The sequence below is a fragment of the Balaenoptera physalus genome (assembly GCF_965194825.1).
Source record: "Balaenoptera physalus genome assembly, chromosome: 17".
Lineage (NCBI taxonomy): Eukaryota > Metazoa > Chordata > Mammalia > Artiodactyla > Balaenopteridae > Balaenoptera > Balaenoptera physalus.
In genome coordinates, this window is record NC_138895.1 from 9,876,161 (window position 1) to 9,893,819 (window position 17,659).

Here is a 17,659-nt window from a genome sequence, read left to right on the forward strand (position 1 = left end):
AGGGAGGAAGGAGGGAAGAATTCAAATTTGAAATTCTACCTAATTTGGATTTGGACATATCAGTCCTTAACTTGGGTTTATTGTTCTTGTTTCTTTGAGTAACTGAAAACATAGGACCATTTTCCATTTATGGCATGCTTTTCCTTTGCTCTCAAGAGAAGTTTTTTAAAACAGTTTGAAGAAACCAATAATCTATCTAGTTATTCTCATAGAATTGCTTTGGAAGACAACATTGTCAGTCTATATTCGTTAGGATTAGAGTTACCTACAAGTGACAGAACAGAAAAATGACAGTGGCTTAAATAAGATACAGGTCTATGTCTCTTCGTATTTCAAAATTCTGGAGATAGCAAAGAAGTGAATTTGGGTTCCCTAGAGACAGGGACCCAGGCTCCTTCTGTCTTGCTTCACTATGTGCCCTGCCATTCTCAAGATCATGATTCAAGACGGCTGCCAAAGTTCCAGCCATTGCTTTTGTATTCCAGCTAAAAAGGAGGAAAAAGGGACAGAGAAGGGTGCTTCTCTCATTTAAGGATGTGTCTCACAAGTTGCACACACTACTTGGTTCACCCCCAATTTAGTCGCAAGGAAAGCTGGAAATTGTAGTCCTTATTCATGGTGGCCTTGTACCCATCTAAAATTTAGGGGCTTCATTTCTTAGTACGAAAGAGAAATGTATATTGAAGAATGCTTAGCAGTCTCTGCCACAAGGTTCAAACTAGTGGGCATGAGTTTTTGGAATAATGTTTTTATTTACTTTAATTATAATACATTATAGAAAAATACATATATTCTTCAATACTGTGAGGAATTGATTATCACCTCTGTGAAATGAGAATTTCTACCTCATCTTTCCGCCTTTCTTTTTAGAAAGAAAAATGTAAATCTATGACACAAGATACTTCAATGTTTCCCATAATTCTGCAGAGTGTATTTTAACTTTCCTTCTCTGAAAATTGAACTGAAAATTCAAGAACCAATCTAGTGTATTGCTTGGTTCTCACTGCTCTGCTACAAAAGTGCATTAATTCTTCTGCGGTCATAACTCTTCAACTCTTTTCTTCTGAATTGGTCAGTAGTGTCATTATTTTCTTTTCATTCAATTCAACAGCCATGTGTGGACATCAGTGCTTAGGGAGGTGGGGAAGGACTTTCAAGTGAAAAGTATATGGTCCTTTTCTGTTATTTTCTCTCCGTAAAAGTTAGACTTGTGTTTCCTTTCACCTGTTTTTCTTTAAGAACATAATATTGGCTAGAGCCAAATGAGTACAGTCGTCCCTTTGTATCCGTGAGAAATTGGTTCCGGGAGCCCTCGCAGAAACCAAAATCCTCCATGCTCCAGTTCCTTAAATAAAGCGGCACAAACAATGAAAACAGTCACTTCCCCCCATCAACACCCCAGATCCGCGGATGTGGAAACCCGTGGATACGGAGGGGAGGGTGTATTTTAAACTACTTGATAGTACGTTTCTCTAATTGAGGGAAATCGTAACCTGCTTTTGTAATTAGATTTTATCGTATATTCCTCCTAGGCTCTGTGAGTGTGTGTGTGTGTGTGTGTGTGTGTGTGTGTGTTTGTGTGTTTGTGTGTGTGTGAGTGAAAGGGAGACAGAGCCAGAGCAACAGAGATAGAAACCTTCCAGGTATTACTCATTAAACAATATCCCATGAAGTGATTTTCATCACTGAAAAGTGTTGTTTATATTCTCCTCGCACCTTGTGCCTGCAAATCTGGCAGCTGACACTGATCACTGAGATAAGATTGGGTGACTTATCTATGCTGTACACACACATCTACACACAAACTTCACTAAGTACATCCTTTTCGAAAATCACATTGTTAAAATGCACCATTGTGGCCCATTTCCCTGAAGGATAAATAGTGTAACATTATTTTTTGGAGCGAGAATTAAAAGCAGGAAGATGCCTGGGACAACGTGTTCCTTCTCTGCAAGACTGTAGTGTTGAAAGGACCTCAACAATTCGTTTGCTTCGTTCAGAGATGAGGAGACAGAGGCCGGTAGCTGCAAAGGCTTGTCCCTCGTCCCATCGGTCTGCTGGGCAAGCTTTTGGTCCAGTCTTCTTTTCTCTACATTTGGTGGCCATCAGCTGTCACGAGTCTGGACTGACCCATCCCTTGGCTGTTGACTGCAATCTTATGATTTTTTTCACCTGGGTTCCTGCTGGTGGCTCCTCCCTCTCTCCCTTCCCTCCTCCTGGATCTGAGCATCAGAAAGTCCTGTCCAGTGGGCTTGCCTCTTGCCACTTTGTCTTCTCAGGACAAAAAACCATCTCAGACCTCAGATCACTGCTCTTTGCTTCCTAAAAGACAGAACAACTCAGTCCTTCCTGCCTTCTTCTTTCTTGACTCGTGATTCAAACATAATTCTGTCTGCTCCAGTCGAGCCTTCTCATGCTTTTTTGTCAGCCAGCAGATAGTTTACTATTAACTACCAGATCATCAGTCTCTTCTCAAGACTTTTGTTCCTGAGGAAGTGATTTTGTAAATAATTGCTTCAAGCCATCTTTTAACTGCCTTACATAATTTCATTTCTTTTAAACCTCTTTTTTTTTTAAAGGGAATTGCTCTCTTGCACTTCTGTTATCTTAAATCTCTTTTAAACCTAAAACAGCAGTCATTGAATGCACTTTTACAAAATAGTTTTCTTGGGTCTCCTATGTAAAGTGAAATCAAGAGCCTCACCCTTGCAACAGTCCTACTGCACTCAGATCATGATGGTACAAGTATTCTATGTGTGAATGGTAATTAGCTTTCTGGTTCCTTCATCATAACTTGCATTGTGTTGTGCAGACACCTCTTTGCGTTGTCCAGGGTGTTTATTATTCTAAACTGTCCCATTTAACCCATTTATTCAACCAATACCTGTAAATATTTATTTAGGTCCTTCTATAGCTTTTCATTTTTGCCATCACTCGAAATAAGAGAATTAGTTTCCTGTGCCAAACATTTTAAAGCAAAATATAATCTATAGAGCACCAAGTTAAGTAATTTTAGAGAATGGAATTTGGGGCAATTCATGTGGCATGTTTAACTTGTTTTTACAGGGCAAGCAAAGCTCGTTAATTCCATTTTATTTATTATTTTTAAACCACTTGTTTAGTGTGGTGAATTAAGAAAAAAATCAACTGATTGATCTTTGGATTTTTTTAACATCACAGAGAAAAGCCATTCCTTACTCAAATATCTAAAGTTCACCCAGAAATCAAAATTGCTTGACCCTCTGGAAAGTTCTGTTTGTGCTCTAGGCCTGCGAAGACTTGGCTCTAAAGTGCTGAGCCTGAGTCACACTGGTCCCATTAACCTTTGTCGAGAAGGACGTTTTGGGGGAGGGTCGAGAAGGAGGACTTCTGATCCTGTTTTATTCTTTCCTCTTTTGTTTCAGGGCCCATGGCCGTCAACCCTCCTTGATTTTATTCTGCCTGATCTTCACATTTCCGTATCTGTAAATATGGGGCCGCATGATAATTAAAACCTCTTAAGAAAGTGGAGAGTTTTCATTAAAGTTTCCCTGCAAATCTAAGATGCCGTACGATGGATGCTAGCAGCACAGGGTATTATTAGCATCGGTGACAACTGTAATAAGGCTACGTCTCGTTTTCTCATAAAGACATAGATATTCCAATTTCCTCCTATATAACTCAAAGGGAATTTGGGTGTTAACACTTCAAAACATTTCTAAGTCCTCAGGGGAACATCTGAAGTGGAAAGTATTAACTTTCTAAATGCATGTTTTATTCTCTTTTCGAATAATAAAGTTATTTCTCATCCCATGGTAGAAATGTATAGGTGAGAACTCCCCCTGAGACCTTCCCGATCTGAAAACACTAAGGAATTTCTGCCATTGTAGGTGGAAAGACAAGAAAACATTGTCTTCTCAGTTGTGCTTACCTTTCAAATTTTTCTGAGACTCCCTTATATGTGACAAGAACTCTGCTTCCTGGCAACCTCTACCCACAACAGAACTGAGAACCAAGCAACAAACAGAAAAGGTCTTTGACTATCCCAATAAATGTTATAAAGTCCACATTCTGAAACTCCTGAGTTTTTCCCATAGAAAAGTTCTTCAACCCTCTGTTTGAATCCTATTAACTCTTAATTTGCACACAATTCTAATGATCTTAATGATATTATTGTCAATCACATGACAGACTAAAAAGCAGAAAATTAGAAAGGAATACTTTCAATATGCAGGAATACTTACAATAATTTAACATACTCTCCCTAACTAAAAGAACAGGGATAGAAAACTAATATAAAAATCTATAGCACAGTTGTCTGGAGACACTTAAGGTGAGAATGAATACACTTAGTAGAGCCTGTGGGTAACATTGTATTGCTTCAAAGGACAGCATTTTACTCATATAATGATAAATCCAGATTATCAATAAAAACATTTACTGTAAATTAGGAACAGGAACCCCTTAATCAAGATACGGTCCTTTCATTTGTCCTAAAATTAAATTATCGATTTTTATTTAAATTAGACACTTCATCATCTACTGGAAAAATTTTCAAATAACCATCCAGATCTTCAATGTCTATCATTCGAATGGAAACCCTTTAAATGTGGCATTGCTGTGCCCTGTGTAACCTGTACAACTTTATACATTGGCCCTGTGGTGAACAAGCTCTTCTTAAATAATTGGGTACATAAAATTGATTTTGGAAACCTAACCATCCAAAATGATTAAAATAAAGATGCTTAGGTATTTTAAAGGTTAAAGTATCAGTAATAGCAAAGACATTCCCTGAATATTCTGAATAGGAGTCATGTTCTAGTGAGATGCTCTCTTGGGGGAAAAAATGAATAGATTTTCAAGATTGTGGTTTTTGGTATTAGTTCTCTGGAATTTTCCCCTTTGATAAATTTTTCTCCATCTTGTAGTTGCCAAATTATCTCTTCTAGTAGAATGCTCTGATTTTTTCAGTTGCAAAGATATCAAAGTCCTGGGATGTTTCACAGACAGGGGAAGCCTTTGCAGCAAGCATGAGTGCAGCATGCTTTCTCCATGGGAAGCGTTACCCTCCTCCTCCGTTCGCAAAAGCAAACTTCTTCCTGGCGCATTCTTGGCTTATCAGCGCTCTATGAAAAGAAATCTCTTCTTTCCTGATAATAGCAGCTTACAGCAAACTAGAATGTGTTGTTACTTCTTCATTCATGGATAAGTCTGGTTTGCACTTTGATGTGTAAAACTGACAATATCCAGAAGATACTACTGGTCTTGAAGTTTCTGTGCAGGTGGTGACCACACTAGCGTTTGGTACCCCAGCTCCTGCAGGGAGACGGGACTAAATGACCGTCTTGAAGCCACCCTGTGTGCCAGCATCCCCCCAACCCGGTGTCTAGCTACGGCTGCTGCTGCTGCCTTTCAAAACACCCTGCTCAGCGCCTGCTGTGTGTGACGGGCTGGGCAGGCACTAGCGATATGAGGGGTTTGCCCACAAGGAGCTCACAGTCGGTTGTGAAGAGGGGTATTAACCTCACCACCCTGAACCTGTTGCTCTGTACAAGCCAGGTCCTGAAGGGAGAGGCTAGGGCCTTCCTTCCTCCAGATTCTGGGCCCCAGCAACCCCAGGAGGAGGAAGGAGAGCCCATTCACAACCTCCCTCTCTCTCCCAGTGATTCAGCAAACAGTGAGCATCTACTTTGTGCCAGAAGCTGGGGGAGTGACAAAAACAAATCAAATACACACCTTTGCCCTGAGAAGTTTACAGGAGAAATCTTAGTAGCTTTCAGGTGGTCAATAAGTTGCTTTCCTTGGGTTCGGCCTCTAGAAATGACATCTGTTCACTCTATGATACCCAGGTCTCGCTGGGCCAGAGGCTGCCCCGTCCATCTGGCCAAACCTGTACCATCTTTTCTGTTGTGACTCTGGCTGAAAGGGCAAATGGACAAAATGCGCCCCCTACCGCTCAGGACCTGAATAACAAATGCCAGAACTGCAGTCACCCATCCCAGACAAACCAAAGCAAGTCTGAAGGGCCTCTGAATTCACATTCAAAGCTCCTCGCAATCAAAAGCAATCGTGGCCACTACTCACTCACGTGATTATCAACAGACATTTTCTTGCTCCACCTCTGATGACACGAGGGTGGCGCACAGGGTCTGGTCCAGAGGTCCTCAACCTTTTTGGCACCGCAGACCGGTTTCGTGGAAGGCAATTTTTCCACGGATGGGTCGTGGGTGGAGTGGGGGGAGATGGCTCAGGCGCTAACGCGAGCGATGGGGAGCGACAGGGAGGGCAGCTGAAGCTTCGCTCACTCGCCTGCCCGCTCCCCTCCTGCTGTGTGGCCCGGTTCCGAATGGGCCGCAGACCAGTACCAATCCGCAGCCTGGAGGGTGGGGACCCCTGGTCTAATTTGATGGATCACTTTTAAATAAAACCCAGAGCAGACAAGTAATGGGACTCAGTAAAGGAGCAGTGCGATGATGAAAGCAATCTCTATGCAAGATGGCATAAGTTGCCGGGATTACACGACGTGTAATTATTTCTTTGGTATTGTTTCTAACAATCTGAATATTGTTATTATTATTTATTGAAAGCGGGGTAGCAGTATTTAAATGGTGAGAATGCCTCTAAGTCTTTTTGTCACTGTGACCAACTGAATGAAAGTTTGCTCTCACATTTGTAATATCAACTCTGCCATCTTATGGAAAATATTGGAAGTACCTAAAGCATTTCACTCTACAAAGGCAAGGATCTACTGGTAAGAGGACTGAAGGACATGGCCTGTGTATTTCTACACGTTTTTAACCTTTAACATTTTTACTAACAAATGTCATTTTAAACAAAACTTTCAATCTTGAACGATTCTTAGATTACTTGCCAACCAAGATGTGTCTCAATCTCAACACTACAACGTCATGTAAAAATCTTGAATAATATTTTGTACCAGTATGAATTTCTACTGCCCCCTAACACTCTGTAGTGACTTCACTGTACATTAATTTCTTTTCTTACACATATTTGAGCTACCAGGTGAATCAACTGAAAAAGTCGAATTCTGTTAGGAACCATCCTATATGACGTTGGTAGCCTGTGAAAAAGGAATGTCTTTTTTCTTATACAAACTGGTAACAAGACTTGTTTTCACAGTTCCTTTTTACATTTTTTGTGCATATAATATCTGTATATTATACTCATATTCTAAAGTGACCAGAAAGTGTTACTTCATAGAAACTGCATACATTTTTTTATGTCTCTATGGACCTTTTACTTTGGGTACACTTACAATAAATTAGCAGTATAATAGACTATTCTTTTCAATTATGAATAAAAATGTACATTGAAGTAAAAGATGACTACTGTTTTTAATAAGTTTTTTCCCCATTCCAATGTGTATTTATTATAGTAAAATTAGAAAAGCCCTCTATTTCATACACAAATAAAAGTTACATCTCAGGCTACATGACTATAGGAAACCCAATCTCTTCACGAATTTCTGAGCATCTCTGGGAAGTGTTCAAATGTTCCTCCAATGCACCCAGGTGATACTTGGGTGGGCTCCCTGCAGACAGCTGCTCTGGGCCGCTCTGCCAGTGACTCTAACTTTCTTGTAACTTCTCGTCCCCACAGTCCTCTCCAGGCAACCTCTCTCCAAAGCAGGAACTCAGGCTGTCTTTTTATTTCCCAAGCAAAGCCGAAACGAACCTTTGTAACTAATAAATTTTACTAAGCTTTGATGATAAATAAGGAGATTCCATCCCAGAAGGGAAAAGCTTAAGAGTGCATTTCAGGGACTTTCCTGGTGGTGCAGTGGCTAAGAACCTGCCTGCTAATGCAGGGGACACGGGTTTGAGCCCTGGTCCAGGAAGATCCCACGTGCCGTGGAGCAACTAAGCCTGTGAGCCACAATTACTGAGCCTGCGCTCTAGAGCCAGTGAGCCACAACTACTGAGGCCTTGCGCCACAACTACTGAAGCCCGTGTGCCTAGAGCCCGTGATCTGCAACAAGAGAAGCCACTGCAATGAGAAGCCAGCGCACCGCAACTAGAGAAAGCCCAAACGCAGCAATGAAGACCCAACACAGCCAAAAATAAATTAATTAATCAATTAATTTTTTTTTTTTTAAAGTGCATCTCAGGTACCAGCGGGCCTAGAGTCGTTCTGAGTTCACCTTCACGGGGGAGGGGTGGTCTCTGCCGGCCCCTCCCTTCTTAAACTCCCGCCTGCTCCCTCCTTCCTCCAGGGAGACCCGCCCACTGTTGATTTCTGCACTGTTTCTGGGTCGGGTTACCAAAAATACCTTCACCTCACCCCAATCAGGGAGTAAAATCTCCTTAACATCAGAGTAATCTCCACAGAGATTATTTAAGAGAATACTGTTATTTACACTATTTAGCAGAGTACTAAACACCTGGCCTGAAGCCTGTGCCCTGGGATTCTGTCTCCAAATCGGGCTTCCCCAAGAACAGTGAATGAACCAACTGACTAGCAGCTCACAGTCGGTTCATCCCTAAAAAAAAGAAGGAAGGGTGATGGGGTGCATGGGAACTCTACTTTTGCAATATTTCTGTAATCTAAAAGTAAGTTTATTTAGAATGCGGGGGCGGGGGCTTGTTTCAGTGGTATAATCCAGATTCTACCCTTAGAGATGCAAGCACAACAACCTAAAACATAATAAGTCTTTCCCCTTTTCCATTTATCAAGAAAAATTGGAATATAGTCTAGCCTCAGAGCACCCAAGGACTTACAAGCAAAATGAAGAAAAATTTAAATTGTTGCTAATCTTATTGCCTTTTCCCTCAAATGGGCATTTGAATTCCTATGCCTAGCTGGACACATAGAAATCATGTATTGATAAGATATCCCTATAATCTAATCATGGCTACGAATTTAAACAACAGACTAGCATATATCCTTTCCCTACTCTAAGCATATGTTGAATTTTATTTTTTTGCTGTTTTTCACATATGTGAAAATAACTCAAATATCATCTCTTAGACCCTCCTCGCCAATTCCACTCCCACTGCCTTAGTTCTGGCCCTCATCATCTTCTAATTTAACCTCCTCCAAATGGAGCTTAGACCCTCCACCTTTCCCTAAAAACTCTGCTTTCAATATATTTCTAAAATAACCAATCTGAGCATTGTTTTATCACCCTACTTAAAATCGTGAAATAGAATAAAAAACCAAATCCAAACTCCTAAGCTTAGTATGTAAGATCTTCCATTATCTGACCCAAACTACAGTACCAGCCTCGCCTCTTACTACTCCCTTTTTCATGTCTCTTTCATGCTTTTGTCCAAACATTTCCCCTGCTTTCTCATGGGAGTCCTTTTCTGTAAGTATTGTAGAATGCTCCTACTGTCTTGAAGGCTAGATATATTTTACTCAATCTTCAAGCCTCAAGTCAAACATTATCCCACTAAAAACCCACTCAACTTACAATTATGGAGCACTTACTATGTGGAAGATTCCAAATCTACAAGGCAGAATCGGTCTCTCTATACTCTAAGAACTTTGATCCTGCTTCCATAATTACATGTTGAACCCTAACTACACCTACTACATTGTGAGTTTTATGAGCACTTTATAAATATGAATCACGTTAGCTTTTTTGGCAGTCATATTACCCTGTTCATTCCCACTAATTCTTCTATCACCTAGAGCCATGAGGTTGAGGTTTTCCCCCCATATGCTCCTACTTTTAAGTGAAAACTCCCCATCCTGCATCTGTCCAATAGGTTTATTGGACTCAATCTCAGGTACTTACATTGACTCCTATTAAAGCTAATGTGTTAGATTCAGCCAATCATTTCAATATGATTATATCATTTTAAATTCTAATTTTTTAAACCAAACTGTTGGTTATTCTTCTCAACTTCATGTGACTTACAGATGTTCAACGATTTTTTTATCCAGAGGCTACAAATTGTTGAATAAGGCAAGTTAGACAGTGATTATTGCCAAATTATCACATTATTCCCATCAGCCAGTCCTCAAATGCCTCCTTAGAATCTGGGATGATGCACTACTTTTAGATAGAGTGCCATTCTGAAACCCAGATTCTTCACTTTCCTATCTCTCTAGTGTAGTCTAATATATTAATTTTATGAAGAAGAAATAATATATCTGACCTGAATTGATATTAGTTCTTAAAGACCACACTTGGTTTTTACAAGATTTTATAAGTCATATCTTAGTGTCTTACTTGGGATTTTTCACTAAATTCATCAGTTTAAGATTTGTGAAATATACTTTCCTCCACTTGAAAATTCTCACATTGATGGCCCATTTTCAGTCTTCTGGCACCTCTTCCATCCTCTGAGATCCTCCAGGTTCACCCAGAGGAATGATCTTACTGCAGTTTTATTTACTCAGTGTTTCGACAAGTAGATATTGAACGTCTATAAAGTGCCAGGCTCTGGGCCGGACACTGGCGTTAGCCTTGAGCCAAACAGACACAATTCCTCCTTTCAAGGGGTTCACATTATGATTCCCTATGTCTTGAATGGTTACAGTATGGGGAGCCAGCTAGATCCTTGCTCCAGCTCTATGGGACTTCAGCTAACATTTACCAGTGTTTGTCTGGGAAGTTATCTTTCTTACCAGAGAAGGTGAAGAAATGCTGACCAATAGTCATTTGCAATTATAAAATTTCCTAAAGACAAAGGAGAAGTTCCAGGGACTTGGTCTCTAGCAGCCCTCAAGGAGCTCACGTCTTGATGAGCAAAGACAAATCCAATAATCACATGGTATGTAAACTTGAAGAAAACCAATGAACACATTAAAAATAAACTCAGATTATGATAAGTGCCATGAAAACACAAACAGAATGATGTGGTAGAAAGTGAAGGGCGTGGAAGGAGGCCCTATCTTGGACAGAGTGGCCAAGTGACACCTCTGATTTCATTGCAAGTGCAAAGACTATAGTCGGGAAAGAGGTGGATGCCAGCAAGGAACTGAACGGAGCCCTCCGTGGCTGGAGTACAGTGAGTGTGGAAGACAGACACGAGAAAAGGCTGGGAGGTGGGGAGCAGGGAGGAGTAGCCAGATTCAGAGCCTTGTAGGTCAGTGCAAGTGGAGACCGCATCCAGTGAGAAACCACTGAAGGGCATTGGGTCCCATGGGTAAGTCAAGTCACCTCCAATGCTACCTCTTCGGGTAAAAAATACCAGCAAATACTAGGAACTGCATGCATCTTCAAAAACCAAAATGGTTGGTGAAGAACAAGGGCACTGCATTACGCCTCTAACTTAGGCTGAAATTTCATTTCATTTCATCCTTTGAGGATACACCTATGCCCACGCAGAGCAAAGTACGTGCTTGTTCATCTCACCGTGACACATAATAATCCCCGACATTGGTCAATGTGTTGGAAGTAGAAATTCAATCATAAAAGATATTTCTGCTTCCAGATGATGTAGAAATGCCTTCATTAAGTTTGCTTTCAGAAAGTATTTTCCGGGTGGAGTCAAGATGCTGTGCTAGGAGGACACGGAATTCGCATCTCCTCGCGACTAGGGCACCTACCAGGCACCAGTGGGGGACCACAGACACCTGAGGGGACAGGAGGAACCCCCAGAGACCAGGTAGGACGTGGGGCTTAGGGGGAGTGAAGGGGGAGGAGAAGTGGAGGCGGGAGGGGACTGGCGTCCCTGAGGGACAGCTGGGGGTGGGGAAGGGATCCCACACCCGCATGGGAAACTGGGGAACCACTGGGAGGGCAGAGGATCAAACGGGAGCGTGGCCAGGTTTCCCCTGCCTACTTGGGCCCCTGGGAACCTGCTGAGATCCCGGGCCTGATCCTCTGCCCATCGAGACCCCCTCCAGCCGTGCGGGTCCTAAGGGAGTGGGAGGGAGGGAAGGGGGAGCAAAAGTAAAGGCCGGACCTCCAGGACCTGCACCACTGAGGGGCGGCTGGGGGAGGGGAGGAGTTCCTCCACCCAGCGGGACCCACCCACTGTTAGGGGTCCAGCAGGGATGGGGGAGACCCTGGGGGAGGTGGTGGGGGAGGGGCGCAAAGGACCGGAAGGGAACAGGGCCACCAGGCACTGGGAAGCCTGTTGGGCTCCCGGGCCTGATCCTCTGCCCTGGGAGCCTCCGTCCTGCATGCAGAGCCCAAGCCCGGCCCCTACACCCCTACCCAGGGCCCCACCTCTACACTCAGAGACCCCCTCTGAGACCCCCTACAGCAGGGCTGGGCCTAAGCCCCACCCACAGACCCCACCCAGGGCCCTACCTCCAAACTCCGGAACTCCACACTCAGGAGCCCTCCTTTCCACGGGCTGCCTCTCCCCTTCCTCCAGGTCCTAAGCAGAGGCCCCGCCCCACCTGGGCCCACCCCCTGCCAGGGCCTTTGCCAGCTATGTGGGTCTTGAGCCCAGGCCCCGCCCAATGCTCAAAGTCACTCCCCCACCCGCCTAGGTCCCGCCCCATGCTAAACCCTGCCCCTGCCTAAGTTCCACCCCCGCCTAAACTCCACCCCCATAGCAAGGCTTTTTGTTTTTTTTCTTTTTTCCTCTTTTAGATTGGGGTTCTGTTTTACCTTGTTGATTCATTGTTGTTCTTTCTTTTATATTTTTATTTTTCCTAATAAATTTTTTATTTTTCTAATTTTATTTTATTCTTTATACTTTGTTATTGTTTGCTCCTTTTGGCTTGTTTCCCCCTCCCCTTTTTTTCTTTTTCTTTTTTCTGTTGTGGTTTTATTTTACCTTGTTGCAGTTGTTTCAATTATAGTTTTATTTTTCCAGATATATTTTTTATCTTTCTAATTTTATTTTGTCTTTTTATTCGTTGATACAGTACTGCTCCTTTTATTCTTTCTTTCTTTTTTTTTTTTTTTTAACTGCACCACGAAGCTTGAGGGATCTGGGTTCCCAGGCTGGAGGTTGGGCCTGAGCTCCTGTGGTGGGAGCTCCAAGTCCAAACCGCTGGACTGACAGAGAACCTCAGACCCCAGGGAATATTAATCAGAGTGAGGCCTCCCAGATGTCCTCATCTCAGCACCAAGACCCGGCTCTATCCAAATGTCTGCAAACTCCAGTGCTGGACATCTCAGGCCAAACAGCCAGTAAGACAGGAACACAACACCACCCATCAAAAAGAGAAAAATAAAAAAAGATGAAATGACAAAAAAATATGTTACAGACAAAGCAGCAAGGTAAAAACCTACAAGACCAAATAAATGAAGATGAAATAGGCAACCTACCTGAAAAAGAATTCAGAGTAATGATAGTAAAGATGATCCAAAATCTCAGAAACAGAATGGAGAAAATACAAGAAACATATAACAAGGATCTACAAGAACTAAAGAGCAAACAAACAGTGATGAACAACACAGTTACTGAAATTTAAAATACTCTAGAAGGAATCAATAGCAGAATAACTGAGGCAAAAGAGCAGATAAGTGAGCTGGAAGATAAAATGGTGGAAATAACTGCCAGGGAGCAGAAAAAAGAAAAAAGAATGAAAAGAACTGAGGACAGTCTCAGAGACCTCTGGGAAAACATTAAATGTACCAACATTCGAATTATAGGGGTCCCAGAAGAAGAAGAGAAAAAGAAAGGGTCTGAGAAAATATTTGAAGAGATTATAGTTGAAAACTTCCCTAACATGGGAAAGGAAATAGTCAATCAAGTCCAGGAAGCACAGAGAGTACTATACAGGATAAACCCAAAGAGAAAAATGCCAAGACATATATTAATCAAACTATCAAAAATTAAATACAAAGAAAAAATATTAAAAGCAGCAAGGGAAAACAGCAAATAACATACAAGGGAACCCCCATAAGGTTAACAGCTGATTTTTCAGCAGAAACTCTGCAAGCCAGAAGGGAGTGGCAGGACATATTTAAAGTGATGAAAGGGAAAAACCTACAACCAAGATTACTCTACCTGGCAAGGATCTCATTCAGATTCAATGGAGAAATTAAAACCTTTACAGATAAGCAGAAGTTAAGAGAATCAAGCACCACCAAACCAGCCTTACAGCAAATGCTAAAGGAACTTCTCTAGGCAGGAAACACAAGAGAAGGAAAAGACCTACAAAAACAAACCCAAAACAATTAAGAAAATGTTAATAGGACGATACATATCAATAATTACCTTAAATGTCAATGGATTAAATGCTCCAACCAAAAGACATAGACTTTCTGAATGGATACAAAAACAAGACCCGTACATATGCTGTCTACAAGAGACCCACTTCAGACCTAGGGACACATACAGACGGAAAGTGAGGTGATGGAAAAAGATATTCCATGAAAATGGAAATCAAAAGAAAACTGGAGTAGCAATTCTCATATCAAACAAAATAGACTTTAAAAAATAAAGACTATTACAAGAGACAAAGAAGGACACTACATAATGATCAAGGGATCAATCCAAGAAGAAGATATAACAATTGTAAATATTTATGCACTGACATAGGAGCAACTCAATACATAAGGCAAATGCTAACAGCCATAAAAGGGGAAATCGACAGTAACACAATCATAGTAGGGGACTTTAACACCCTACTTTCACCAATGGACAGATCATCCAAAATGAAAATAAATAAGGAAACACAAGCTTTAAATGACACATTAAACTAGATGGACTTAATTGATATTTATAGACATTCCATCCAAAAACAACAGAATACACTTTCTTCTCAAGTGCTCACGGAACATTCTCCAGGATAAACCATATCTTGTGTCACAAATCAAGCCCTGGTAAATCTAAGAAAATTGAAACTCAATCAAGTATCATTTCCAACCACAACGCTATGAGACTAGATATCAATTACAGGGGAAAAAAACTGTAAAAAATACAAACACATGGAGGCTAAACAATACACTACTAAATAACCAAGAGATCACTGAAGAAATCAAAGAGGAAATCAAAAAATACCTAGAAACAAATGACAGTGAAAACACGATGACCCAAAACCTATGGGATGCAGCAAAAGCAATTCTAAGAGGGAAGTTTATAGCAATACAATCCTACCTTAAGAAACAAGAAACATCTCAAATAAACAACCTAACCTTACATCTAAAGCAATTAGAGAAAGAAGAACAAAAAAAACCCAAAGTTAGCAGAAGGAAAGAAATCATAAAGATCAGATCAGAAATAAATGAAAAAGAAATGAAGGAAACAATAGCAAAGATCAATAAAACTAAAACCTGTTTCTTTGAGAAGATAAACAAAATTGGTAAGCCCTTAGCCAGACTCATCAAGAAAAAAGGGAGAAGACTCAAATCAATAGAATTAGAAATGAAAAAGGAGAAATAACAACTGACACTGCAGAAATACAAAGGATCATGAGAGATTACTACAAGCAACTCTATGCCAATAAAATGGACAAATGGAAGAAATGGACAAATTCTTAGAAAAGCACAACCTTCCGAGACTGAACCAGGAAGAAATAGAAAATATAAACAGACCAATCACAGGCACTGAAATTGAAACTATGATTAAAAATCTTCCAACAAACAAAAGCCCAGGACCAGAGGGCTTCACAGGCGAATTCTATCAAACATTTAGAGAAGAGCTAACACCTATCCTTCTCAAACTCTTCCAAAATATATCAGAGGCAGGAACACTCCCAAACTCATTCTACGAGGCCACCATCACCCTGATACCAAAACCAGACAAAGATGTCACTAAAAAAGAAAACTACAGGCGAATATCACTGATGAACAGTGATGCAAAAATCCTCAACAAAATACTAGCAAACAGAATCCAACAGCACATTAAAAGGATCATACACCATGATCAAGTGGAGTTTATCCCAGGAATGCAAGGATTCTTCAATATACACAAATCAGTCAATGTGATACACCATATTAACAAATTGAAGGATAAAGACCATATGATAATCTCAATAGATGCAGAAAAAGCTCTTGACAAAATTCAACACCCATTTATGATAAAAACTCTCCAGAAAGTAGGCATAGAGGGAACCTACCTCAACATAATAAAGGTCATATATGACAAACCCACAGCCAACATCGTTCTCAATGGTGAAAAACTGAAACCATTTCCTCTAAGGTCAGGAACAAGACAAGGTTGCCCACTCTCACCACTATTATTCAACATAGTTTTGGAAGTTTTAGCCCCAGCAATCAGAGAAGAAAAAGAAATAAAAGGAATCCAAATCAGAAAAGGAGAAGTAAAACTGTCACAGTTTGCAGATGACATGATACTATACATAGAGAATCCTAAAGATGCTACCAGAAAACTACTAGGACTAATCAATGAATGTGGTAAAGTAGCAGAATACAAAATTAATGCACAGAAATCTCTTGTATTCCTATACACTAATGATGAAGAATCTGAAAGAGAAATTAAGGAAACACTCCCATTTACCATTGCAACAAAAAGAATAAAATACCTAGGAATAAACCTACCTGAGGAGACAAAAGACCTGTATGCAGAAAACTATAAGACACTGATGAAAGAAATTAGAGATGATACAAACAGATGGAGAGATATACCATGTTCTTGGATTGGAAGAATCAACATTGTGAAAATGACTATACTACCCAAAACAATCTACAGATTCAGTGCAATCCCTACCAAACTACCAATGGCATTTTTCACAGAACTAGAATAAAGAATTTCACAATTTGTATGGAAACACAAAGGACCCCAAGTAGCCAAAGCAATCTTGAGAAAGAAAAACGGAGCTGGAGGAATCAGGCTCCCAGACTTCATACTATACTACAAAGCTAGAGTAATCAAGACAGTAATGGTACTGGCACAGAAACAGAAATATAGATCAATGGAACAGTATAGAAAGCCCAGAGATAAACCCACGCACATATGGTCACCTTATCTTTGATAAAGGAGGCAAGAATATACACTGGAGAAAAGACAGCCTCTTCAATAAGTGGTGCTAGGAAAACTGGACAGCTACATGTAAAAGAATGAAATTAGAACACTTCCTAACACCATACACAAAAATAAACTGAAAATGGATTAAAGACCTAAATGTAAGGCCAGACACTATAAAACTCTTAGAGGAAAACATAGGCAGAACACTCTATGACATAAATCACAGCAAGATCCTTTGTGACCCACCTCGTAGAGAAACGGAAGTAAAAGCAAAAATAAACAAATGGGACCTAATGAAACTTAAAAGCTTTTGCACAGCAAAGGAAACCATAAAAAAGACACAAAGACAACCCTCAGAATGGGAGAAAATATTTGCAAACAAAGCAACTGACAAATGATTAATCTCCAAAATATACAAGCAGCTCATGCAGCTCAATATCAAAAAAACAAACAACCCAATCCAAAAATGGGCAGAAGACCTAAGTAGATATTTCTCTAAAGAAGATATGCAGATTGCCAACAAACACATGAAAGAATGCTCAACATCACTAATCATTAGAGAAATGCAAATCAGAAGTACAGTGAGGTATCACTCACACTGGCCAGAATGGCCATCATCAAAAAATCTACAAACAATAAATGCTGGAGAGGGTGTGGAGAAAAGGGAACCCTCTTGCACTATTGGTGGGAAGGTAAATTGATACAGCCACTATGGAGAACAGTATGGAGATTCCTTAAAAAACTAAAAATAGAACTACCATATGACCCAGCAATCCCACTACTGGGCATATACCCTGAGAAAACCATAATTCAAAAAGAGTCATGTACCACAACGTTCACTGCAGCTCTATTTACAATAGCCAGGACACGGA